This window comes from Emydura macquarii, unplaced genomic scaffold (genome assembly GCF_026122565.2).
Source record: "Emydura macquarii macquarii isolate MOO-44397 ecotype Brisbane River unplaced genomic scaffold, CSIRO-AGI_Emac_v2 contig_705, whole genome shotgun sequence".
NCBI lineage: Eukaryota > Metazoa > Chordata > Testudines > Chelidae > Emydura > Emydura macquarii.
In genome coordinates, this window is record NW_027130842.1 from 2,089,966 (window position 1) to 2,115,634 (window position 25,669).

A 25,669-nucleotide genomic window follows, 5' to 3' on the forward strand; every position below is an offset into this window, starting at 1 on the left:
AGTTATAGTGCAGCACCTTCCCGCGCTTTACAAATCATACCCATCTGGTATGCTTTGCCATGCCATGTAGACAAGCCCTAAGGGACTCAGAGCTGGTCCACATTGGAAACTTACACTAGTACAGCTACGTTGCTCAAGGTGTGAAAAATCCAGATGTAGTTATGCGAACCTAACCCCCAATGTAGACAGCAGTAGGTTGAGATAGACTTCTTCCGTTGAACTAGCTACCGCCTCCAAGGAGGTGGATTACCTACAGCTATGGGGGAACACTTCCTGTCAATGTTATAAGTGTTTGCACTGACACACTACAGCAGCACAGCTGCAGCAATGTTGCTGTAGCGTTTTAAGTGTAGACATAGCCTCACATCATCCCAGGAGATGTAAAGATGACCACAGAACCACTTTCAGAACTAAATGCAAAACTCATTTCTTCAACTTATCTTTCCCTCAATAATTTTTCCACAAACTCTTAGGGTATGTCTACACTGCAATCAAAGGTGTGATTGCAGCTCCAGTAGGCATACCTGCACTAGTTTTAATCTAGCTAGCATGGCTAAAACTAGCAGTAAAGGTGTGGCACATGGATCCTGGCATTAGGTGTGAATGTAGGTACCCAGGGTTCCTGGCATGTTTGTACAGCCTATGCCACTGCATTTTCAGTGCTATCTTTAGCTGTGCTGGAAAAGAAACAAGAGATAAATTCATTTCTATTTTCCAGTACTTCCTTGGTGCTCCGGTACTGTAGGAACGAGGGCCACATGCATACCTGGAGCTGGATAAAATGGTTTTTGGTCACTATGGATCTGCGCTGGATTTTAATTGGTTTTAGAGGTGAAATTGCCCCTACTAAGCATTGTCTATTTTTTAAAATGAACTTTCTGAAGAATAGCATCGGGAAATTCAGGATGGTTTTTCAGAATTAACAAGTGAAATGAGGAACAAGTGAAATGTCAGGGCAGTGTTGCATCTAGACTTCTAAAGATCTGATTTTTCAGTTTTGTTCAAAATGTGTGGACATAAAAGTAGGTTTCACAATAACACTGAATACAGCATTAGAAAACTTGGCAGGTAGAAGTATCTACCTTTGACTCTCTGGAAAGAACTCCATTGCTGATAAAAAAAAAAAAGGATTTTTAAAAAGCGTAATCACTACATGCACATGCACTCACGCACAATTCATTTAATTTAGAATTGAGGTTGTTCCATTGCATGTCTTATCATTACCATCCCTCGGCCTTCAAGGAAATCACTAAATTAAGGCAACATCCCATGCCTTGACAATCAAATGTTATACCAAATGCATTCTCAAACTCCTTCTTGATTCAGCTGCACCGTGCTGAGAGCCAAGAGAGGGAATGCAAGGACAGTCAGTCTCTCAGGTTGAGTGGCTTTGAGCTGTAAGCCCCAGGATCTTGTCTTTGATTCCAAAATGGGTTGTGGGAAAAGTAATACAGCAATGAGATCACTGTGTACTTCTAGATGGTTTCCTGTTTCCTATTATTTAAATACGCAGGGAATAATCCCTCTTTTAAAATGAGGCCCTCGACATGAAGGTGGGCAGAGGTTCAACTGAAAGGAAAGAAAAGTATGTTCGCATAACACCAGATGCAGAAAGCATAAATCCAGTCTGAACAAGTGGGGAAAAGCTTTGCGGCTGGCTTGCTGGAATGCTAAGGAACCTGGGAGGATGGATAGGCGCATGTCAAACAGACCCACTCCAATCATGAGACTCCTGAAGCAAAATAAAAGTCAGGAGGGTTTAGTTTTGTTCTGTGGTTTGAAATTATAGGAACAAACCTTACAGGCCCTTGAGTGAAGCCTTTCAAACAGACAAGTTACACTAGCCAATTCAGTCGGTAACGCTAGGGTACACACGTCTCTGAGTCTGAGGTCTCTGAATATGTTCTGTTTGCACTTTCAGTACTCTGACTCCTCAGCAGCAAAACATAGGCTAGTTCTGTCACTATTTTATTAGTGTTTTTGCTCCAGAGCAGAGCAAAACCACCTGCCCCAGAAAATATCCATTTAATTATATTTGCCCAATGTACCCACTGAGATTCAAGGGAATTGCTGAGCATTGTGCTGTCTTCAGGCCATGGGAAAGGAGAATCTATTCAGTGTGTAACAAGCCACTGCTACGAAGAGCTTACTGGTGTCACTTCAGTGCTTTGTGACATAAAACGCAGACTGACAAAAATAAAATGCAGACAGCCAATAGTGAGTTACAACTTCAGTTGCTGATGAAAGTTGAATTACTGGAGCACATGCAGGTTATGATTCTTAGCAAAAGTGGTTGTGTTGAAGAGAGGTGAGTGTCGTATCTCTGTACCAGATATGGACTGGCTACAGAGCTTGCTTATGCACACCCAATGTGTTAATCATAAGATACTTTAATGCTCCACTAGGTGGCTGAACAGTATAATACAGTTTTGCGTTCCATTACATCTCCCCCTGTTTTACATTACTACAATTTACAAAATGTACACTATCATGCTAGCTTTAAAGTTCAGTACATATCAGTTCGAGTCTCTGAATCATGCTGGGTTTTTAATTATACTATCTGAACATGTAACAACTTGGTCATCTGGCTGTCCATTAGTTTCAATGACTGGCTGTGGTTGGTTTGGAATCCTTGAGTCCTCTTCTTGTGCTGTATCTGCCATCTGTAGCGCTTGCTCTGTTGATTGTTCTTTCTGAGGAACAAACTGTAGATGATGATGGTTTCTGCTGAACTCTCCACTGTCGGTTTTGATCACATATGATCTGGGCACTGAATTATTTCTCTTTAGGACAGCTGGAGTTGTCCATCCTTTTTCTCCATCCAATTTGACATGAACTAGGTCATCAGCTTCTAGACCTGATGTTTCCCCCAGATTCTTGAGTTCTCTGGGGAAAAGATGCTCTTTCATAAACCACATTTTACTTGGGTATTAAGTGTGCATCAAACATAGCCAGTACCCTTTCATAGTCATCTTTGTAACTGTCTTCAGTAAAGTCAAAGGATTTAAAGATATGCTCTGCTTGCTTCCCCATAGCATAAATTAAAGAAGATACCTGTATATCTCCAGTTTCTTTGTGGAGTTTGTTTGAAAGGCGAAATCTTGTAAAATATTGTTTGTTGGTCCGTTGTGAAGGTTTGTCAAAGCTGAAGTTCTCTGGGGTATTGAAGAGTAGCATCTTGATGAGATCCTGCAACATTTGTTGCTTTGTTCCTTCTCTCTGAAACTTTTGTTGCTGTTTTCCTTCTGTTTTTGTTCTTCGTTTACTCCTGACACCATGTCATGCATATAGACTGGATATGGACTGGCTACAGACTGGAGCTTGCTTATACACACCAGATGCATTCATCATAAGATCCTTTTAATGCCCTGCCAACTATGGCTGAGGTTTGTTTAAATGAGGTATGTTATGCACAGCGCTACCTAGTGGCTGGACAGTATAATACTGTTTAATATTACATTACAAGGATCAAACACCTGCTTACAGACATAAGCCAACTGCATGCAGACCACATCTGAGTAAGAACCTCCCAATTTTTGGCTCCATTGAGCTACCTTCTCACTGAGCTAGCTTCCATTCTTCGTAAGAAGGCTAACATGTTCCCTCCAGCTAGGGTTGCCAATTTTCATTGGACGTATTCCTGGAGATTTCATCACATAACATAATCTTTAATTAAAGATTAATCTTTAATTCCTGGAGACTCCAGGACAATCCTGGAGGGTTGGCCACCTTTTCTACAGCAAGGGGCAGTGGAGCAGTATGCACATGTGCACACACAGACACACACTCTAAAGATCTTCTTAGGATGCAGTTCAATGCAGGATGCATTTAAAAAAAAAAAAAAAAAGCTGGAACAAACTGGGCTAATAAACAAGAGTTGGGCTTTTCATGCTCTTGAGGCCAAATGAGGCCTTCTGTGGTTCTGTACCCAAAAGTGAACGTTGATTGATTAGCAGTGGTTTGTGATGGTGAGTAAACATCCCTGTTTTTAGTAGTGGATTTGCAGAATGTGAGTTTAAATAAGAGTACCCTTGTCATGGGGCCCAGTGAGAGGTATCGTGTTAGTAAAGAAGTCACAGAGCACATGGGGAGAGGTGGATGTGGGATGAGGAAGACAGAATTGGTGGAAAACCATTTGATTTACAGTTCAACATCATTCTCATTTTTATCAAAAGAATAAAAGAGCTACTAAGATTTTGGCCACCTTATTGTTCCTATTGATATTTTCCATACATAAACCTACAATAGCCATGTTTCTTGATAATTAAGGCAAGATGATATGGTACATTGCAGGATCTCTGCCCTCTTGTACACCTGGCTGTGCTCCCAGCATTGCAAGAACCTAGGACAGGTTGCAGAGGGGTTGGGATCATATAACTTTGAATCTGCAGTTGCCTGCTGTGGTTTAGTGAGTCTGATGAATGAACAATACATATTTCCCTCCATTGATAGCTACTGATTGGCTCATTTTTCCTCACCAAGTAATTCCTGTGGTTTTTGGTGCAAGATATCTTAAATTCGGAATCTGATGCTATGTGTTGTGTAGAGCTGGCCAGTAGCCACAGTATCTGAATATGTAAAGCCATGGGCCATTACAAAGTGAAAATGGTGGGTTGAACGACTAGATTCCTGGAAATCTGCCAAGTGACGTTGGCCATATTCTTGGAGTTACCACCACATCTAGCAAAAGAATGCCAGGATATTCCTTGCAAGGGCCAGTATGGAACCTCTGAGTCGAAGGCAGAGAGGGGGAAGCAGCTACAGAGTCAAGGGAGAAAACAACTAATATAAATACTTGATAGGAATGTTTGACTGGAATAGAAAGCTGACTGAACTTCTTTCCCAACCTATTTTGTGAATTATGGATGCATAATTTACCAAGTATGCATTGAACATGGATCTTAGAAAAGAGCACTGCTTATCTTAAATATTATTTGCTGACTAACTTTCTTTGACTCATACAGCATGTGCAGAAGGGGAGAGAGAGAGAGAGAAGATGGAAGCGGGGTGACCCAAGACTAAAGTGTCTTTAGTCTAAAGTAAAAGGATAAATTAGCATGATATTGAACTATATACCGTGATGTTGGCCTCTAGGGGAGCCATGCTGAGATACCTTAAACAGGGCAAACTGCAAAGAATGGGACAGGCAAAGCCCTAAATACTGGCATTTTTTCTCCATAAAATATACCAAGCCAGCAACAAACAGCTTCTGATCACCTCACTGGTCATTCAGAAGACAAAAACAGAGTTTCCTTAAAACTATTCAGCCATTTGGCTAGCACCCAGACAGCCAAGTCAAATATAATAGGGATTACTGAAAATCTTTATCCATCATATGTAAAAAAGTTCTACCAATCCCAAAGGATTGGACACGTTACCAAACAGGTCAATGAATATTTCAGATCTTACTTAAATACATGCTTAAAGTCAATGATTACTTACTAAGCTAATATTTATTTAAAAAAATAAAGAGAATATTGGCTAAAAGATCATATACACAGAAATGAAAATAAAATCCATAAATCAGTTTCAAAGTAGAGATAATTGAGTTGCAAAGTTCTTAATTTGCAAAGTTTCTGGAAATTACCCAAACAACTTGGGGGTCATCAATCCTTGTTTAGAGTTTCCTTATTAAAAATCCAGTCCAGAGAAGTGAAGAGTCTGTATAATTTCTTCCATGAGAAAAAGCAGGGTCATTCCAGGCTGGTGCTGGGATCCCAGTCTTGCGATCCAAACTTTCCCTGACAAAGTCTGGACAGACTAAAAAGATAAAAAGAGATAAAAAGAATCATGCCTGAAGCTTCCTTTATAGTTGAAGTTGGGTGCTTGCAGGTAATTCCCTCACATGGGCTTTGATGAAAGTGAGCAGAAAGTTTGATCTTCACTCAGTGGGTCCTTCCACAGACAATTCAGTCAGCAATAGCCATTTAAACTATCAAGGCAGTCCACAGATATTTCCTAGAGTGGAGAATGGTAATGTATATTGTCCTTTGAAGTAAAACCTTCATTTCTTAGGCACACATTGGTAATTAGCTGCATTAGCACAGTTAACAGACAGTTTAATTAAACCTCAAAAAGTAATACAAGTAAATAAGATTATTACACCAAAGGTCCATCTAGATGTTAATATTCCCTTTTGACTTCTTACTCAATAGAACAACATAATAGAAAGGAAAGCAGTTTATTTACATTGTTAACCTCCAACAAGATATATGTAAACAACATCAAATAACTGCCAACAATATACTTGCATATCAAAGCTCTAGTCCACTTGTAAGGAATGACGCTCATTACCATTTGTATTTTCCTTTAATATGTCTTTAGAGGTCAGATTTGGGCCATGCAACTTGCAAAGTTGCTTAGCCCTTTCTGGCTCAGGGTCACATGTGCTCTTCCTCTTGAGGTCCGGGGTGAGGCAATGTGGTAGAGTTATGTGGGGGAAAGTTTGAAATGCCACTGCCCATCCTTTGCCTATTCAGTGTATAAATAAAGGATTTTAGTGTCTAGAGTTCTCAGAAACACAATGGGCCAGATCTTCAGCTGATATAAATCTGTTTTGCTCCATTGACTTCATCACACCCGTTGACAATCTGTTCTCAAATTAACACAACTTTTTTGTTTGTTTGTTTGTTTGTTTGTTTAAACAAATTAAAATATTCTTATGAAGAAGATATGTTCTGGCATAGATGCTCTTCCCACGTAAAAATTCAAACTATTTGTAGGCAGAAACCACCCATATATCTGCTGACATTTTGTGGAATTGGTTTTAATTTATTTTCTGTGCTACTCTTCCACCTTTTTCTATTAGTAAGGAAGTTTACATGCAGACACAATCCTTTCAAATCCCCCAGCTCACACCCCAACCTTTCTAGCCCTGTTGTTTATTTCCAATAAGGCATGTTGTGTGCTACATCAGCCACTGATTTAAGAGTGCAATCAGGTGTAGGTTTATCCTGGAATGACACTACTTTGAGGAACAATTTCTAAGCATGACATGATGTCACCTTTCAATGTTACTGTAAAACCCAGAATAATTCCCATAAAACAGGATTAAATTGTAAGAACCTGATTTTTCATCATTTTGTACTTCATGTTGTCCTTGACAACTGCAAAGTGAGTGTACAATGCTGATTTGGTAGCATTTTATATCCACTTTGTATTTCTTTTGCACAGGTGTAAATGACTAATTGGGGTGGAAGGCAGTGGAGAATTAGGTCCATGATAATAGACTGAATTAAACTGTAGATGTGAATGCAAAGTCTTAACTGTGTATAAACCAAATTCTGGACTAAACTCATGAAGATTAGAGATATTACCGGTAAGCAAAGAATCAAGTTTCCAATTTCCAACTATTTACTTTATATAAACATCCTGACTGCAAATTAACCGCAAAAATGTTGGATCAAATCATGTTCTTAGTCTCAGTTGATAGTGGGTTTCTAGCCAAAAGAAGCATGTTGTTCTTTACCTGTACATTTCAAAGCTCTCGGTGAATTTATTTGTATTGCTCGCCTTGCATTTTCAGCCATTCGTGAACATCAACACTTGACGTATAGTGTTTCCTGTGAAGGTAGTTCTGGAGCTATAGATTGAGCCTCGTATTAAGTAAATAGAAGCTACTCTTAACTCTCAGCATTATAAATAACATTAGGAATGTCAAGACAACCTTGGGGTATGAGCCAAGTCTTTGTACAGCAGCTGCAACCTTGCATGTCAGCAGTTTAACCATTATCAGTATTTGGTTTGTGTACAAAGTGAAATTTTGCTACTGCTGTCATGGTTTTACTTTGATTTTATTTTACCTCTTAGCTTTGAGCTCTATTGTGTATATATATAATAAGAAAACAAATATTTAAGAGAGAGCATTTCAGGCTGCATGAAGCCACCGGGAAGTCCTCTATTTCTCTGCCTGATCTGTTGCCACTCCACACCAGTGTGATAAAGCATTATACTGATTTGCTACAATGTGGGGGTAAGCATCTCTGTGGCTACACTGTAACTTGGTGTGAGCTAGATTCTCTGTGGGAACAGTAAGAGTGGTGTTTGCCTTCTGCAGCAGTTCTTCACACACGGACAATATCCCTCAAGTCACAGGCCTAAAAGGGTTTTATTGAACTCGATTGCAAATTTCCTAGGCCCTGATTAGGCAATGTTCTTAAGCACATGAATAGTTGCACTGAAGATAATGAAACTGTTTGTACACCTAAAATGAGGCACATGCTTAAGTTCCTTGTTGAATCAGGGTTCTGTTGAATTCAATGGGAGCTGGAGCAGGAGCTAAGATGACCAGATGTCTCAATTTTATAGGGACTGTCCCAATATTTGGGGCTTTGACTTATATAGGTGCCTATTATCTCCCATCCCGGCCCAATTTTTCACACTTGCTATCTGGTCACCCTAGCAGGAGTAGGTACAAAGACTGCTGTGGAACAGATAAAAGCTAACTCAAGTGTTCACACAAAGACTGAATTGCCTCGAATTCAACCTTTCTTTTGTGGTTCAGTAAGGTTTATGTTCACTATACGCATTTTGGCACGTGTTCACTTTTGGGTCCTCTGTACTTCCTCATAAGCCAGGCCAGATGCACCAAAATGTTGACTCTTCTCACAGCATTTCCTACTCAGCCACCTCTTCTAATAGGCCCAACGATTCTAAGAAATAGAAATCGTACAAGAAAGCCTGGTGAGATTTCCAGTCGAATTGTGTACACCCTAGGTTTGGATTGATTAGACAAACATACAAGCTTTGGAAATTGGTCTGAACCAAATCTCTGAACTTTTTGAGACCCATCCATTGTTATTATAGAAAAGCACATAACTTCATTTTATCTTTTGTCTATTACCATTATTAACATATTATGGTGACATTCACCTGCTGGACATATTCATTTTTATCTTGTCTATCTTATTCTGTATGTCTGTTTATGTATGGTTCTTACATAGATTCTACCACTTGTGTCTATCCAGGTAGGCACATAAGCTCCCTAGGTAACAGAAACCATTCACAACTAGCAATTCCCTCTGCATCAACAAAAATGAAAAGTTTAAGACAAAATCCCCAGATCAATTTGTTTTTTCCCTTCAAAAACTTGTTTTTCTGGCAACGGAGAGATTTTTCCAGGTAGCATAATTAGAGAACTTCACATATCAATTAACCTTAGTGGGAACGCTGATCATACCATATTTGGTCAAGATTTCCACTTTTTTGCCTAAAGTTAGGCTTTTAAGCCACTGTTTAAGAACTTAAATTACACATCCTAATTTTCAAAATTGCTGAGCCATCTCAGCTCCCACTGAAATATACAGGAGCTGTGGATACTCAGCACTTTTGAACCTCAGGCCACTTATTTAGGTACCTGTATAGGGATTAAGGAATCTTCCTTCAGGAACCCATTTAAAAAAACCTCTTGGCCCTGTTGACTGCCGACCCACTGATTAATAAAAAAAGAAAGGGAAAAATGAGCTCGTTTCTAAAACAACATGAGGCAGATGAGGAAAGGAACAATAAGTAAAGTGTAATAGAGAAAGGGTTTGGATTCAGCTAGTACACGATGGAGCACATGCTCCTCTTTCATACTGCTGCCTTACTTTCCAAAATCAAATTTAAAATCTAATTTCATAAACATTAAAATCTCCTGCTGTAACTGCTATGGAGATATACTTAGCTGATGCTTTTGAGGCTTTCTGATGCTGTGATGCCTGCCTGCAACTGAAGAGTCTGAAACAGTAGCTGCAATTCTGGCCCCATTGAAGTCGATGAGAGGTTTGCCAATTTGTCAATGAGAGGTCAGTATTTCACCCAGTAATTCTGAAAAGTCTGACCTGTCCCGTTCACCACTAGTTCAGATACCCAATGATAACAGTGTTGACATGTAAAGTGTTAACTATTTCACTTCTCATCAATGCATGTAAGAAAGGAGAGAAAAGGTCATATTATGAACATCTTGTACAATCTGCTGTGAGAGCGGCTGGGTGAAATGTTTCAGAATAAATTTCTTTCACCAAAAAATGTAAGTTTGAATCCACTGAAACAATTTGCAAATTTGTGTTGAATTCACCAAATTCCTTTGGTCGGGAAGGAAAAAATGTCCTAAAAAAAACCCAGTTCATTTTGACTTTTGAAACAAAATCTTTGGATTTTTTCAATTTGAAACTCCTCTTTGTTTCAAATTTTACTTGATATGTTTTAGAAAGTTAAAAAAAATGAAGAAAAATGTTTTATGTCAACCTCAAATTTTTTATTTTTTTATTTTTTCAGTTTCCCCAAAAAATATTAAAAATTAATTTCTGGTTAACCAAAACTATATATGTATAATATATATTATTATATATATATTAATTTTCCAGTTCAGCCAGTGAACCAAAAAATCTGTTGTTCACACAGTTCTGAATATGAGAAACAGCAACAGCTCATTTTTGTACAACCAGAGTGGGTTTGGGAGAGTAACATTGCTTTTCCCCATGCTCTAGTCAGAAAAGAGCCAAACTCAAAGAGCCAGGCAGAGAATAGTGGGTCATCTGAGCCCCTCGACCAAGGAAGAGGCAAGCTCTAGAAGCCCAATGAATAGAGCTGCTCAAAAATGGATTATCCAGCTTGGGAGAAAAACTGAGATTTCAAAATTGTTTTTATCCTGAATTGAGAAAAGCTACATTTTTTCATGAAACGAAAATCCTGAAAAAAAATATTTCAGATCAGTTAAAACAATTCATTTCAGTTTTGATCCCTTTTAAAAATTTATATAAAATATGTTTTGAAATGAAAAGGCATTATGAAATGAAAAATCAAAATGTTTTTGTTCTAAAAATGTCAAAACAGGACATTTCAATATTTTCTAAACTCTTTTCAATTTTTTCTTTTTAAAAGGAGAGTTAGCCAATTTATACAATTTCAAACAAAAAATATGTTTTTGTTGAAATGGCATTTTCAGATGGAAAACAGTTTTAGTGAAAATTTTCCAATGAGCCTTACCAGTGGGAGCAAATGAGTTTCCCCGAGGTGAAGCCAAGGACCAGAACCTCAGTAGCATCCATGGATGTATGTGGCCCTAATAAGGTGGAGCTGAGCACGCATGTGTGATCATATTCTGAGTATTGTCAAAACTGAGCAGTGTCTCATGGGTGGAGTTTATTTAGTGGGAGGATCTTGGAAGAGTAACTCCACCTTTTTACTTTGTCTTTTCCAGTGTAACCCCTATATATAGACCTTTGAGATGTGAGAGCAGCTTACTGAAATATGTGCAGGTATAGGATGGGGATCTCAAAAGTTTTAGAAACGGGCAGATTGGGAGGAAGCCACATTTTTCTTATTTTCTTTGAAACATATATTTTTCTAATAATCCAGAAGTTTCTTGGCATGCAGTCTCTCTCTCTCTCTCACCCTTGCTCTCGCTTCTTTGAGATTCCAAAGCAGGAACCCAATTCTTACATGAGATTATCGAGGGGATAAAGCTAGAGCTGATAATTCATTCACTCTTTGACTTGTTTCAGTAAAACAGCAGCATCTTGGTCAGTGCCAGCATATCATATCTGTTAATCATCAGGATGAATTAAATCAGAGTCTTAGGCTACGTTTACATTGATGGTGGCAAAATCGCCGCTGCCAGATCAATCTTTCAGGATCGATTGAGCAGTCAGTGAGACCCGCTCAATAGATCAGGAAGTCGACTGAGTAAGTCCACCCCCTCAAGTAGCGTAGTGCTGAGTCAGCTCAGTGCAGTGTGAACAGCGCGCAGAAGGGAAGCTGAGCAGTCGACGTCAGTTATGCAAACTACTCTGCGTAGTTTGCATAACTCCCGTCGACTGCCGCCGAATTGCGCGGTCAGTGTGAACCAGCCCTTAATGTTTCTTGACTACTCTTTCATCCCCTCTATCTCAAGAAGGAGTTGCAATGGCAATCACATAAGTACTTTATGCAGGCCTATGATGGGTTGTTCACCCTGCACCAACTTGGAAAGGGTTAATGAGGCAGTGATGGGGGCCCATTAACTTGAGAGACCACACCTGAGGAGAATTACATTGGGTGAGCAACCCCTGATTGGGAACAGAGCTCAGCTGAGAAGGAACAAGTGGCTCTATGATAAAGCCAGGAAGTTGGGAGCAGAAGGGGGCTGCTCTGTGGAGGTCTGTAGTCACTTTCTAGGTTTGGGAGGGAGGAGGAAATCAGCGGGGAGTTAGAAGCCCTGGGGTCCTTGCTATGTGGGAAGGGTGTACCCAGAGGAGAGTGGAGAAAGAGACTGACAGAGGCAAAGTAAAAGCAGCTAGGGAAACAGTAGCAAGGTTTGGGACAGTGCGGACCTTGGCTGCTGGTTGTAGGGTCCCTGGCTTCGAACCCGGAGTAGTGCATTGGCCTGGGTTCCCCTACCAGCCACTGGGAGAGTGGCACAGACCAGGAAGTGGAGCAGAAAACTGCCTCGGACAGTTGTTCAGTGGGACTTTGGTACCCTGGAAGCAGAGGACTATAATGACCTGGCCAGAGGGCCAAGTGATTAAGAGAAAGCACCCTGAGTTGCAGAGAGAGAGCGAGAGGAGGCAAGATGCATGATGCATGAATGAGTGACAGAAGGGGGCATTGGATGTGAGGGGAGCTAATCCCCAGAGCAGCCAGGAGGAGGTGCCCCAGTGGTGAGTGGAATCTGTGACCAGGCCATGCACTTTTTTTTTTCTTTACTTCAAGTGCTCTCCTGTTAACTAGTTACATAATATAAGTTAATTTAGAAAGCAAGGAAATATCTATTTTTTAAATTTTTTTGTAGCTGTGCAATACAAATATATTAGGTCTTATTCTCTTTTAAGATCTATGGTGCACCTCATGTTTGATTAGAGTAATTAAAATAGCTGTGTTTTGTTTATGGTCAGGGTCCTGTGAATTCCACAATTCCATGCTGCACAATTTGCCACAGAATTCACTTACTCCCAGCTTGGTGCTTCAGAATCTCTGTCATCATTTTTAAAAGTTGTATGTAAATATGTCTGGTGCTTGTGCTTCTGCAGGTAACATTGAAAATGTGATCCAAGTTCAAACAATGCAGTGATGCCCGCTGGTCTGGAAACAATTTGAAACAGTAGCTATGAGAGGCTTCAATTGCCCCATTTGTCTCAACTAGTTCTGCGGAATTTGGCATTTTCCCAAGATGCCACAGCATTATTGTTGTGGAATTCACCATTGTGTGACAGCCAGGCATTTGCATCTTGTTTTCTGCCTCCATGGTCTGTTAGGCCCTGCCTGCAGTTGCCGCTTAATCTCTAGCTTTTTCCACAAGGTAGATTTGTATGGATTACAGTGCACGCTGAACTGGTCCTTGGAGCTAGACAGGTATGGGTTGCCAGAAGTGTAGGCAGGTGAGCTATGATAACTGCAACACTGTACAGAAGCTGAGGCTCAGGAGGCTAAGGACATGAGTCACTGAGGCTGGCTACAATTTCCCCCACCTTCCCAGGACATATGGGGGGGAAGGAAGTTCTGAGGAGGCCATCAGAACAACATCACAGAATTCAAATGCTGGGGAACACAAAATTCCTGTCATCCCTGAATATAATACTTATTAAAAATAATCTGGCAAATTTTACACCAATGATTATTTTCAGCTGTGTGTGTATGTAATGAAGAGATAGGAATGAAAGATTATTTTATGATAGAATAAATCAACATTTCATCAGAATGTAGGGGTTGTTGACATGGAATTTGGTCCTGTAGTGTACATGGAGCTCCATCTATAATGCATCTAGGGTTTCCCAGTGAATTACAGGTAATTTTCCCCCTACACACTACAATCCAAACACCATTGCTTAGAATTGGTAATTTCTTCCTGGTACCCCAATTTTAGAGACTTCCCTTAAACTCAGCATGACTGAAATGTCTCAGTCCAGATACAGCCTTAAGTGAGACCTACAGGAGATAATCCAGCAAACTCCTCTGTAAAATTATAATAGAAATGGGCAAGCCAATGAAAATTTGAGTTATGACCAAGCTGAGTGCCTGATTCTGTTCCGGAGAATAAGGAAGAGCCAAGCCAGTGAGTATTCTGGCATTCTTTCCAGAACGCACAGCGATGTTATTTACCACAGTATTTTTTGGTCCTATGTGTTGTCTAATGATTCTGCTTGTGTCTTGGCTTACAGAGCTAAGCTAGACCATTGGTTTGGCTCTACCTTTGATTTTTCTGGTTGGCGTAGATCTGTTTAAAGGAAAAAATTGCAGTTCCTATTCCATTTAACAAGGTATGCTGTCTACTGCTCTAGCTCAGACTAAAGCCAAATGCAAAGTTCCATTTTGTAGCCTTCTAATTATAGTGGTTGCTACTAGTGGCCATTACAGTTGAGTTTGTAAAACAGCCTCCATTATAATACTCTGTTCTAATACTCATAACTTTACAAAACATTCACTGCTGAGACTGAAATTTTGCATGCTTGGTCTCTGACTAAAGAGGAATTTTTGTGGAAAGCTTGAAGAGAACGCATTCAACTAGCTGTTTTGGAGTTATAAAAATATGAGAAGAACTACATTTTTTTTTCCCCAGAGGAGGAAAATTGTTCTTGCTCTCTCCGTCCCTCGTTGAGAATAACTTGAAAATGACTGAACTTTTAAATTTTACTCATGCATAGTCTCAATGAGTAGTATGCACTTTGGGGACGGTGGGGGAAGAGGATGTGAAGTTTGAAAGTTATAAACATTTGAAAATATGCCATAGTGCACTAACATAGAAAAGTCTTCGCTTGCCAGCAGTGATCTCAAACGTGGATGAAGCATGGAGGCATGTGCAACTATTTAAGTGGATAGTGACATGTGTAGCCACCTGAAGTTGTCTAAATATGCAAAAGCTCTTGTAAAAGTCATCCCCACTTCCTCAGCCTTCTTTCTGTCCTACAGAGTTTATGTCTTATAAGAATGAGCACAGGACTGGGAGTCAGGAACTCCTGAATTCTGCTGCTTCCTCTACTAGCGATTGGCTTTGAAAGTGCTTTGCACGGAGGGCCTGATCCCAAAACACAGCTGGTTGCACAGCTTACTACTATGAATAGTCTCCTTGGAGACCTGGAATCATGCAACCTGTGCCTTAATCCTGGTTCTACATGATTTATGAGCCTCACTTTCCCCATCTGTAAAAAGGGGACAGTGACATTTAGGTATTTCCTAGGGTTGTTGTTAGGTCTAACTAAATAGCACTTTCCAAAAGTTATGTAATTGCCTGATCCTGATCCCCGGGGAGAGGGCTACCTACCAAGAATAGCTACAGCCAGTAGTACATATACCCATGTGCAGAATGGGAAAGAAAATAGCTTTCTATGGACACTTGTGCTGGTCAAACCCAACCATACAAATGTTTGTGGCAAACTAAATCTACAAGCCACCCCACCTCCTAGGCAACAGAGCCAGAGCTCCAGCACAAGGTCTATGCACCTATTTTTAGTGGTGTAGCATGAGCCTGAATCTGTCAACCCAGGCTCTGAGGCTGCCATTCACTCACTGTGTTGATGTACCCTTAGGCCCCAATTCTCTGTTCACCATGGCTCCTTTAGACTTCCTCTGGCACCATACAGCACCAGCAAAGTGGTCGGACCGGCCTCTGAGAAATGACCCCAACATAGTGGGCTTCTCTAGGCAGGGAGGGTCTTTCATAGACACCAGGGAGAGGGGTGCTAGTGGAGGCGGGAGCACACCGCACTCTGGCTATTCTGGGCCGCTGTAGCAGCCTATGGGGGAATCATTACAAACAACCATAAATTAGAAGTAGCTTCCAGAATCCAGGGAGTCTGCAAAAGTGGTACAAAGCCTCCTTTGTCTCCATCCCAAGCTGCACTGAACTCATTTTAGCTCAGTGCAGCTTGGAATTGAGGCCTTACTGTCTCTGAGCCTGTTTCCTCCTCTCTATGGATAAGATGATAATACATGGCCTCCCAAGTCCTCTTATGTCATGAGAAACTGGCATTCAGCATAGTGGAATGCTTGCTTGGGGAGGTATGAAGGTACCACACTGTAGCATGAGAATGACGGATGGTAGCCTGACTTACCTCAGTGAGGGATGAAGGACATAAGCAGTCAGTTTTCCATTCTATATCGAGAGTATATTTATTTAAAGACCCCTCAAGTTATGTTTTGACTCTCCTTAAAAAATTCAGATAGCTGTTCCTTCCAATGGGCTGGTTTGGTTTGGCCATGGACCTCATTCTCCAAGGCCCTATAGCTTGTAAAGTCAACTTTCTGCTAACCAGCCCCTTCCCCACCTTTCACTTTTTCATGCTGTGTCTCCCCACCCGCCCCCATTTTTTCCCATACATTACTTTGATTTTGTCACCTTTCCCTCCAGCAAGAATGAAGTGGTCCACCAATACCAGTCACCCATACAAAGACACAAATAACACAAGAGAACAAACCAATTAAGTATGATTCTGCAGGGTCTCCATTCACCTAAATGGGAAGCTGCAATGCTACATCCTATCACTATGTGGTGCTGTGTGAGGCTATAAACCTAACAGTACTCCCATACCCAATCACATGATTCAAAGATAGCAACTACCAGCAAATACTACTTAGCTCCTGCTGGAGCCAGAGGAAACCTATATTAATGAAATTCTAGTTACCCAAGGTAAGAGTGCTCAGCAATGATGCAAGAACTCATCAGTGAGAATCTGCTTGGACTATCTTCCTGAATGGCAGATTGCTCTATCACGCTAGGAAAGAAAACTCTCAGCACATACAAGTGGACTCACTGTCATGCCACGGACACAGTGGCCCTAATTTCAGATGAGGATCCACATTTCCAGTTAAAGTCAATAGGAGCTGCAAAGCAGACACAATAGGCTGGAACTCTGTTGCTCTAAATTGGCATAGCCTCATTGACTTGAACAGAGCTGTACTGGTTACTCCAGCTGTGAATCTGGCCTTATATAGGTGAACACAGTGGAGGAAACTTGGACTAGGGGAAGTGGGAAGGAAGGGCTCAGCAGCAGCTGTCAGGACAGGACATCTACAGTCTACATGTGTAGATTCCAAAATGGCAATGCTCTGTGTAATCTGTTGCACAAACTGAAGGCTGTGAGTTATCTTTCTCCCCCTTGGGTGTGTGGCTTCAGACAGTGGGGCTAATGTGGTATATGCAGGTCATAGATGTCACTGGAAAACTAGAAAGGTGGGTAAATAACTTCCCTGAGGACATTGTGGTCTAGTGAATTACTCCTGGGACAAACAACGGCCTTGGTAGTCATTCAGTGAGCTAGTTTTAACCTCTTGATGATCTGCTTGGCCCCATGTTAAATGAGGATAATAATTAATTATTCACGGGTTGTTTGTACAGCGCTTTGAAAATATAAATCTGAACACACTAAGTATTGTGAGGTGCCACTGCACCTTCATTCAACAGAGAGCACCATTGCACAGGGAGAGCAGTCTTTGTGCTGCCTTCCACAAAGTCTGATGGCTTGGGAGATCTAGGTGTTTGCTTGCAGAGGAATGGGAGGCACAGGGGAAGTGGGATTGTTCTGAATCTTCTGGGAGAGTGATTCTCAACCTGTGGCCCAGGGGCCAAAAGTGGCCCCCCGCGCCCCCTCCCACTGGCTTCAGAAGGGAGCCGCTGCCTAAGGACCCAGGCAGAGCGTGTTGCTATGAGGTTACAAGACCGGTGCAGGCTCCTTGCTGCAGCCAAGGGGTGGGGAGATCAGCGGTCCTGTCCCCGCTGGCTGTAGCAGGGAGCCACTGCCTAGAGACCTAGGTGGAACACACGGTGCTCCAGAATGCGTGCAGTTTCCCTGCTGCCAGGGGGATGGGAGATCAGTGAGGAGGAGAACTCCTTCTGTCTCGCTGCAGTGGGGGGGGAGGGGGGCTGCTGGCAGAGACCTTCTGGGTTGTAAAAATGATATCTGTGGCCCTCGAGCCAAAATAATACAAATAAAGAAATAACATGAAACATGAGAGAGGTCCACAAAGTAGCCAGAGAGCATTTTGGCTCAATTGTTTAGAAATCAGGTTTGATGTCATAGGTTCAACTCAGGGCGGGGTTCACTAAACCCTCCATTTAGAAGGTAGACAGAGAAAACAGAATTTCATGTCGTTTGTGTGGTTTTTCAGACAAGCTTTAAAAACTGAATTTCTGTCTGCTCTTTGTGGGGCTTTTTTCCTAGGATTTCTTCAAACTTGGCTTGTTGGTATTTGGGTGTTTTTTGGGGTTTTTTTTTTTATTCAAAAAATTTTTTTTAAAGATTTAAAAATTCCAGGCTGAAGACTGGTATATATTCTTCTGCAGGTGCCAGCACAGAGATAGAGGGGAGGTAATTTTTGCCTCTATTTTCCTGGTGCTGATGGGGCTAGTGCAGCATGAGGCACAGGCTAAAGCAGCTTTCAGGACTCCTCTATTGGAGCCCTACTGCACTGGTCTCTGTGGGTACGTCTACACTGCAATTAAATACCCATGGCTGTCCCATGCCACCTGACTTGGGCTAAGGGGCTGGATCCTGCGAGGCAGGAAGGTCCTAAACCACAGGCTCCAGCCCCACTCTGCCACATACAACACATTTAAACAGCCCCTTAGCCTGAGCTGGCCAGTCATGGGTTTTTAATTGCAGTGTAGACATACCTTCTGGGGTTTTGCAGTGGCACCGAATTACTGGAGCAGAGGTCTATGCATCTGAGTCACACCACCTCCCACTTCTTCTATCCTCTGGTCTGCCTTTGGTCCACCTTGGACATGCCTTGTGCCCAGTGCTGCCCTGGAAGAAGTGAAGAACTAGTGGATCCAGCTGTGCACCTGGTATAGGGGTCTTCTGTTCAGGCGTATTCCTAGGGGGATACTCATGTCTACTCCATGGCCCCTTTGCACCAGCCTAGCTGGAAGAAAGAGGCTGCACCACAATGATGTAGGCCCTTGGTGAACTGCCCTCTGCCTTATTGTCAATAAGGCTTAAAGTAAATGCCAATTTGTATCATGATTTATCAATTAATAAAGCAGGCCCATACTTTGACCTAAGCCCAAGAAGGCAGTGTTAGGTTTGAGCTTTCTAGTTTACATCTGCCTTTTTTGTTCTGAGTAATTGGTTTCTCAACCTTAAAATTGCATAAGAATAGCTTTCTATGTAGAATACACCACAATCCAAGGCTATGTCTTCACTGGACAGTTAACGTGCGTGATTAGCACCCCGGAGAAAGCACCCAAGTTAGCCTCGTTCAGGTCTGAATGTCTCCACTGCAAAACCCTGTCCACATTACTGAGTCCTCACTGTTCCTGCACTCACCCATATATGTCTAAGGCATGTCCCATGGTTTTATGTGCTGATATGCTCCGAGATTCTTTCCCAGTCAGTTGTCAATTTGAGGGGAATTCTGGGAAGGGCACTGGAGAACTATCAGAACTCAAGTGTTTGGCGGGAGGAGGGCTTGCCTGCGTCTTCACTGCAAATTGGGTGGGTTCCACCCCATGTTAAACCAGAGCCAGGTTCTAACATCTACCCGCAACTGAGTACGCTAGCTTAAAACACCTCCAAACCCTGGTCAGAGGTTTCTTACTGAGGATAGTAGGGTGGGTTGGGCTAAAACCTGGGAGTAAGAGCTTGGGTTAACTGTGCAAGGAAGACCTACCCCAAGAGCCGAGGTGGCTGCAGCACAGACTAATGGAAATAATTTTCACTTTTACAGTCCTCACCACATAAAAATTGCCTTTTTTCCCCTCAGTGGATTGGAATCATGTACACACTTTATTTAATAAAATTCATGATGTTATTCTCTCTCATCCCCACTCCCTTGAAATACTCAGACAAATTGTAACAATGCTTTGCCCAGGGAGGAAAGGAAGGTAATTTGTGCATGTAATGAATATTAGGCATTTCACCCGCAATAACACCTTGTGAATACAATAGGTACAGTTTTATTTATAGTGCATCTCCTCCATTTAACTACATGACCTACACTGAGAAAACACCAGTAATCTTTGCAGCATAATGGGAGGAGATGGGGAAGTTGGTCATGCAGCAGCAGCTGCTTGTTTTCAGCAGCATCGCTGGAGAGTTTCTCACATTCTCCTTCTCCGCCTCTTCCCAAATGTTCAGCCTGCTGTGTGCAAGCTGAGTGTTTACAGTTCAGGGCTATGGAGGAGGAGGAAATATTTTGCCTATTGTTCAGTGACGTCAATGGCTTAGCGCCCAGTCAGTTGAGGGACAGGGGTGCTTAGTAAATGTCAGCACAATGCTGCTAGTGCATGTGCCTTACAAGTCAGTTTGCAATGCATTTAAGGTCCCTCCTGCAGGTTATATCCAATTGGCATGACAGGCGGGGACAAAGGGACATGCGTAGCTAAAGAACGAAACCGGTGAGAGTGATTATGCATCTGTTTGCATGGGGAATGGGTTACATATGGATTTTTATTCGGTACTAAAGCCATTTCTTCCTCTGCACCATGCCCTTCTCTCTCTATTTGTATCGTAATAAAATTAAAGCTCTGAAAAGAAATCAACAGTCTGGAAATTTCACAGTTAATCAACAGCAACAAGTCCAGAATGAGATCCCACATTAAATGTTTGCCAGCACTTTTCCAGAGCTTCCAGTTCATTCAGCAATACCTGGTAACAAACATGTCTCTGTAGGTTTTTGTCAGAACCAAAGCTGATTCTTGAATGGAAGAGGGAAATTAGATTCTTTTTTGAGGGTGCAAAAGAAATTATTACTGTGGTTGACATTCCACAGAAGTTTCAGGAGGGTAAAATTTGTAAGTCAAGCTCCAAGCATTTGTTCTGCATCAAAAGACAATGGAGGCATTTTTGCAAAACTGACTACCTTGAATCTACACTTTTTGTGCACAAAACAGGAAACTGCATTTGCAGACAAGCACCTAGGAGCAGAGTTACCTGTTCTCTGTATGTATATATCCATTTGCTTGTGTAACCAGTGTGCACACAAGTTTTTTAGGTGAAATTCAGGCACTCAGTTTTGTGAAGCACTTTGAGATCCACTGATGAAAAGCACTGTATTGGAAATGGGCATTAATATATTCTCCTGACCTGCCAGACTGTGTCCCATTGCACACTCTGCTTTGTGTAACTGAAGTTGTATATTTTGTGGAAGTTTAAAATTTGGTTTTCTATGGGAGTGAATACAGTATTTAAATTCCTCCCTTCCCCCCCGGCCATGCCCCATTTGCTTGCTTAGATTACCAAAATAGATGATTTAACCCCATCCTTTTATGTTGTTCTGTGTCCTCCTGTGATCATTTGTATTCTGACTGGCAGTCCATTTCTTGTTTGTTTTCTTCTTATGCATACTGTGTATGTAAGCAGTAGGCAACTAAAAATTATGGCCAAACAGTTCCAGAACACAGATCAGAATCCTCCTCATCAAGTGATCCCATACATTTTTTTTAATTTACTGTTGAAGGTGTAGTCAGAATGATAAATACCTGACAAGATTTCCTAGTATTCCAGGGAATCTATTTAAAATGAGGATTGGTTCCATCATTCTGGAATAGTCAGCAAGGAAAGACTGTCATTATTTCATTACTAGTATCCCAGTTGCTGTGTATGGTGTCTTTAAGTGAATATGCTGTAAGAAGCAGATTTGTCACTACCTGTAGCCCTTATAAGGTGAAATCTGTCATTGCATGGGTGGATTACATCTGATAGGGAGGGTCCATATATCTTCTGCAAAGAATTGCCAGTTTACATATAAATGCTTTATCAATTTCTATCCCAAATGCATCAGGCCAGATACTGCTTTTATCTGTTAATAACTTATAGAACTCAGTTGTTCCTCAGGTATTTTTGTAATACCGACTTTACCCAAACCATCTTTTCAAAACTGAAATGTCTGCTTGGAATTTCGTCATACAGTGGTCCTGACTCATAAATAGTTCTCAGTTTTGGAAAGAATTAGTACATTAAATGGCTTTTCCAGTTGCTATTTGCCTCACTATCCTTTTCAATTTTAGAGCACCGGAGTACGTAATTTGGAAAGAAAGAGGAAAAAGTAAAGGAGTGTGGAATATAAAGGACCAAGGAGGTTGAGAAACTGCAGAGAGGAGAAAGGCAGGTGAGAAGATAAAAAAGTTTTGTTTTAAGTCAAGTTCTTCCAAGTGGGGAGATGGTGATAAAGAGGGACAGATATGACGCACTGGGGAGAAGATGGAGGAACATGTGAGAGAAACACAGTGGTATGGGTCAGGATGGGTGAGTGGAAGAAAACCCAGTGGATGTGAGGAAGCAAAAGAACAGAGAATGTTTTAAATGAGAGAATAGGTTCATGTTATTAATTATAGTAGGGTTGGCATAGAGAGCAATTCAGAAATGTTCCTTATTTTTTTGTTTGAAGTAGTGAGGTTATTCATTTACTGTATAAACAGAAAGGGGTTACATGAGTTATTTGCTATTAATCAGAGGTTATGTTAGTAACTTAAATCAGAACTTCTCAGCTCCTCTTGTGTAGAATGACCTCTGGGTTGGTGACATGTGATGTGAGAGACTGATCATAGTGTATAGGCCCAAAATTTTTAAAAATCAGGATTCACAATAGAATAGCGAAAATGCAGAAAACCTGACCCAATGCATTAATCAGTCTGGAGGTCTCGATGTATGGATCACAGTGCCCACTGTCTAGGAAGACTGAGTGGAATTTTCTAAAAAGCTGCAGTTGTGGGAACCTTTTTATTGCCAGTGATGCTCCCTGATTGCCTAGGCTTAGAAATGAGGTGAGGAACAGCTATATTCTGAACGTGGGGAATAAGAGTCCTAGCTGGTCTTTTTAAAGCGCTTCCAACTAGCATTGCCTAGGCATTGCCAGGTCCAGTTTCAGGCATCTGCTCTTCATCTAGAGGCTGATCATAGGCATTTCTGAGATCCTTGTGATATCAGTTATTGTAACCAGGAACCACAATTTGAGAATCTCTGATCTACAGTGTCTAGGGTAAAATTATACCACCTTAGGCTGTTTTGTTAGCTTTTCAGACACAAGAACTTCCCAGTCCTCAAAAACATTTACGTTAATCCTGAGATACCAACTTCCCAGACAGATTTCAGGGACAAATTGCTGTGAAACAAAGTAGTTCCATTGACTTCAGTGCAGCAACATCAGTTCACACCTGCTTAGCATCTAGACCTTGTTTTTTATACCATAAATTATAAAACATAATAATACATAACACTTTGCATTCCTATAGTACCTTTAATATGAGGCTGTCAAAGGGGTTTACAAACATAAAATTAATCTCTCAATACCACTGTGATGTAGGTAAGTAGTACTTTCCTCATCTGTAAAATGGAGATAATAAGGCACAGATGTTAAGACCATTAGGCACCAGCTTTTGAAAAGTTTGTCCTTAAGTGATTCTCACAAAGCCTCACAGTGAGTAGTTAGTAGAGCTGGGAAATACCTAGGTGTCCAAATATCCTTCTCTTACCACTGGTCCACTCTCCCTACTAGCTCACAGACAGACATCTTCCTGCCCAGAGTTCTAAGATTCTGAATAAGGCTTGTATTTCCTCTACTTGACTGTCTGGTGCTATCAAGAAAAAATATGTAAGACATTAGCCTGATCTGAGATGTAAGAAAGAGGGAAAACTACCATCACCCATAGGAAAACAATGACATTTTGTTAGCCAAGAGATAAAGTAAGTCCTTTCTTCACATGATATAACCAGGCCCTGGGCAGAGCTAGTTTCTCCAATAGATGATACCAATACAGTGATGTGTTATGAAATCTGTCATGGTGGTGATGACATGCTCCACAGAATGCTCGGTGCGTGAATTTTCTGATGAAAATTCTGCTACAGTTCTTTGGAAAAAGAAATTGTATAATGTCACTTTCTGCCTGAACAGAGGTGAGGATGTAGGATAAAGAGAGAGAATTAAGATAAGGAAGAGAGAAGACCAAAGATTTTTCTTTTCTCTCCTCTCTTTCTTTTACTTTCTCCATATTCATTGTTGTATCTCTTGCTTTCTCTTCTTGTTTTCATTTCTCTTCCCCACCATTTTTATTTTTAGCTACTTTCTTTGGTTTGTTCCACTCTTCCTGTCTCCACGACCTCTCTCCTCCACTGTCTACTGCCACTGCTCCTATATCTTCTCTGCCTTCCTCATTTCAAGTTTCTGAGCCAGCATCCCTAGAGGCAGTGCTTCCTTTCACTGATGGACAAGAGACTCTGCTGCCTGTGGTACCAAGGTGAGCAGTCTGTCGAGGGACAGGCTGACAGGAAAAACAGAAAAAGAGTCAAACTTTTTTTTTTTTTTAACCTCAAGAGCACCACTTAAACATATGCAGCTGCTGGCAGATAGAGATTCTATTGCCAGAACACGTACCATTCAGAAATAATTAAGTCAAGCTATTTTAAGATGCCAGAGTGATCAGTCGGTTTCCAGTAGCTAATTAGAGAATATACGTGATAATACTTGTATGAGAATGAGAAATGTGAACATTTGGGTGGTGAAGAATGTATGTATTGGCTACTTTAGCTGGTTCATCTGACAGTAGCTCACCTTCTAGGGAAAAGACTGAAAGCAAGATGTGATGGCGCATTGGCCCCACACTGGCCTTTAAGGGGTTAATAGAGCCCTAGCGAGGCTGCGTGAGAAGCAGCCACTAGGAGAGGGGCTGCGAGGAGTAGCCAGTCAGGGCCCAGCAGGCATGTATAAGAAGAGCTGCAAGGCAGAGCAAGGTCAGTTACTCCCTGAAGCTTGAGGTGGGAGGACTGGGTGCCTGGCAGGTGGAATGAAGCTAGCACCCTGGACCAAGCAGTGCTGGGCAGGAATAGGGCAGCAAGAGGGAGCTCCTGGCTGGCTGCTAGGACTGGCAGGCTGAGGCCCTGAGGTAAGGGCGAAGAAGATGCTGGGGCCACAGGGAAGTGGCCCAGAGAAATGTACTGAAGAGTTGGAGGGGACGCAGCACATGGCTGCCATCTACAGGGTCCCTGGGCCGGGAGCCGGAGTAGTGAGCGGATCTGGGTCTCCCTCCCCACCCACTCACCACTGAGGGAAGTGGCTAGACAGTTGACTGCAGACCCCCCGGAAGGGGGGAAGCACAGATCGTGACGCGGCCGGAGGGCTGTCTCATGCAGAGGATGCCACAGTCTTTGAAGTGTCCTGTAGATGTGGCGGTAGATGAGGCCCCATCAGGAGAGGGGATACTGACCTGTGTAGCTAATTCCCAAGATGGCCAGCAAGAGGCACCAGCGTGGTGAGTGCAGCTCTGTTACACATGACATTTTCGAGAATAACCTTTTCTCGGCGCTCCCTCACACCATCTACAATGAGAGACCCCAGGGTGAAATTTGCAAAAGGGGGTGGCAGGAAAGCATTCTCAGTGGAAGGCTCCTGGCTGTGGATATCTCTATCACCTGAGATCAGAGTGAGCTCTTGCCTTGCCATTTTTACAGCTCAATGCAAGACCCATATTTCAGCCCAAGCCTTCCCTCAGGAGATGGTGGCAACCAGGCAACCTTTCTCATGAAAATGGTAAATACAAGTAAAATAGCATTAAGCATCTTAAAATGAAGGAGGAGAGTATAATCTTTGCAGGCAGACAATGTCAATGTTTAATTCCATCTAGGGTTCCCAAATATCTACTGTGGAGGGCATATTAGAATGTACTGGTAAGTTTGTAGTAGCAACTCTGATCTCAAAGTCCCGACATACTCCATAGATTATTTCTCAACCACCGTTGTTATGTATTCGCTGCTGAGAGGAAACACTGCAGCCATTCTGGACC

The 25,669-nt window shown here is 41.8% G+C and overlaps 1 long non-coding RNA gene across 1 annotated transcript; it reads right to left on the minus strand.

Annotated features, from left to right (window-relative positions):
- Nucleotides 1–5,434: 5,434 nt before the first annotated feature.
- LOC137149147 (uncharacterized) lies at nt 5,435–9,736 on the minus strand. Its single transcript, XR_010918678.1, has 2 exons — nt 5,846–9,736; nt 5,435–5,760 (listed from the first exon to the last, which is right to left on the minus strand). It is a non-coding gene; the product is annotated as an uncharacterized lncRNA (long non-coding RNA).
- Between the last annotated feature and the right edge of the window lie 15,933 nt (nt 9,737–25,669).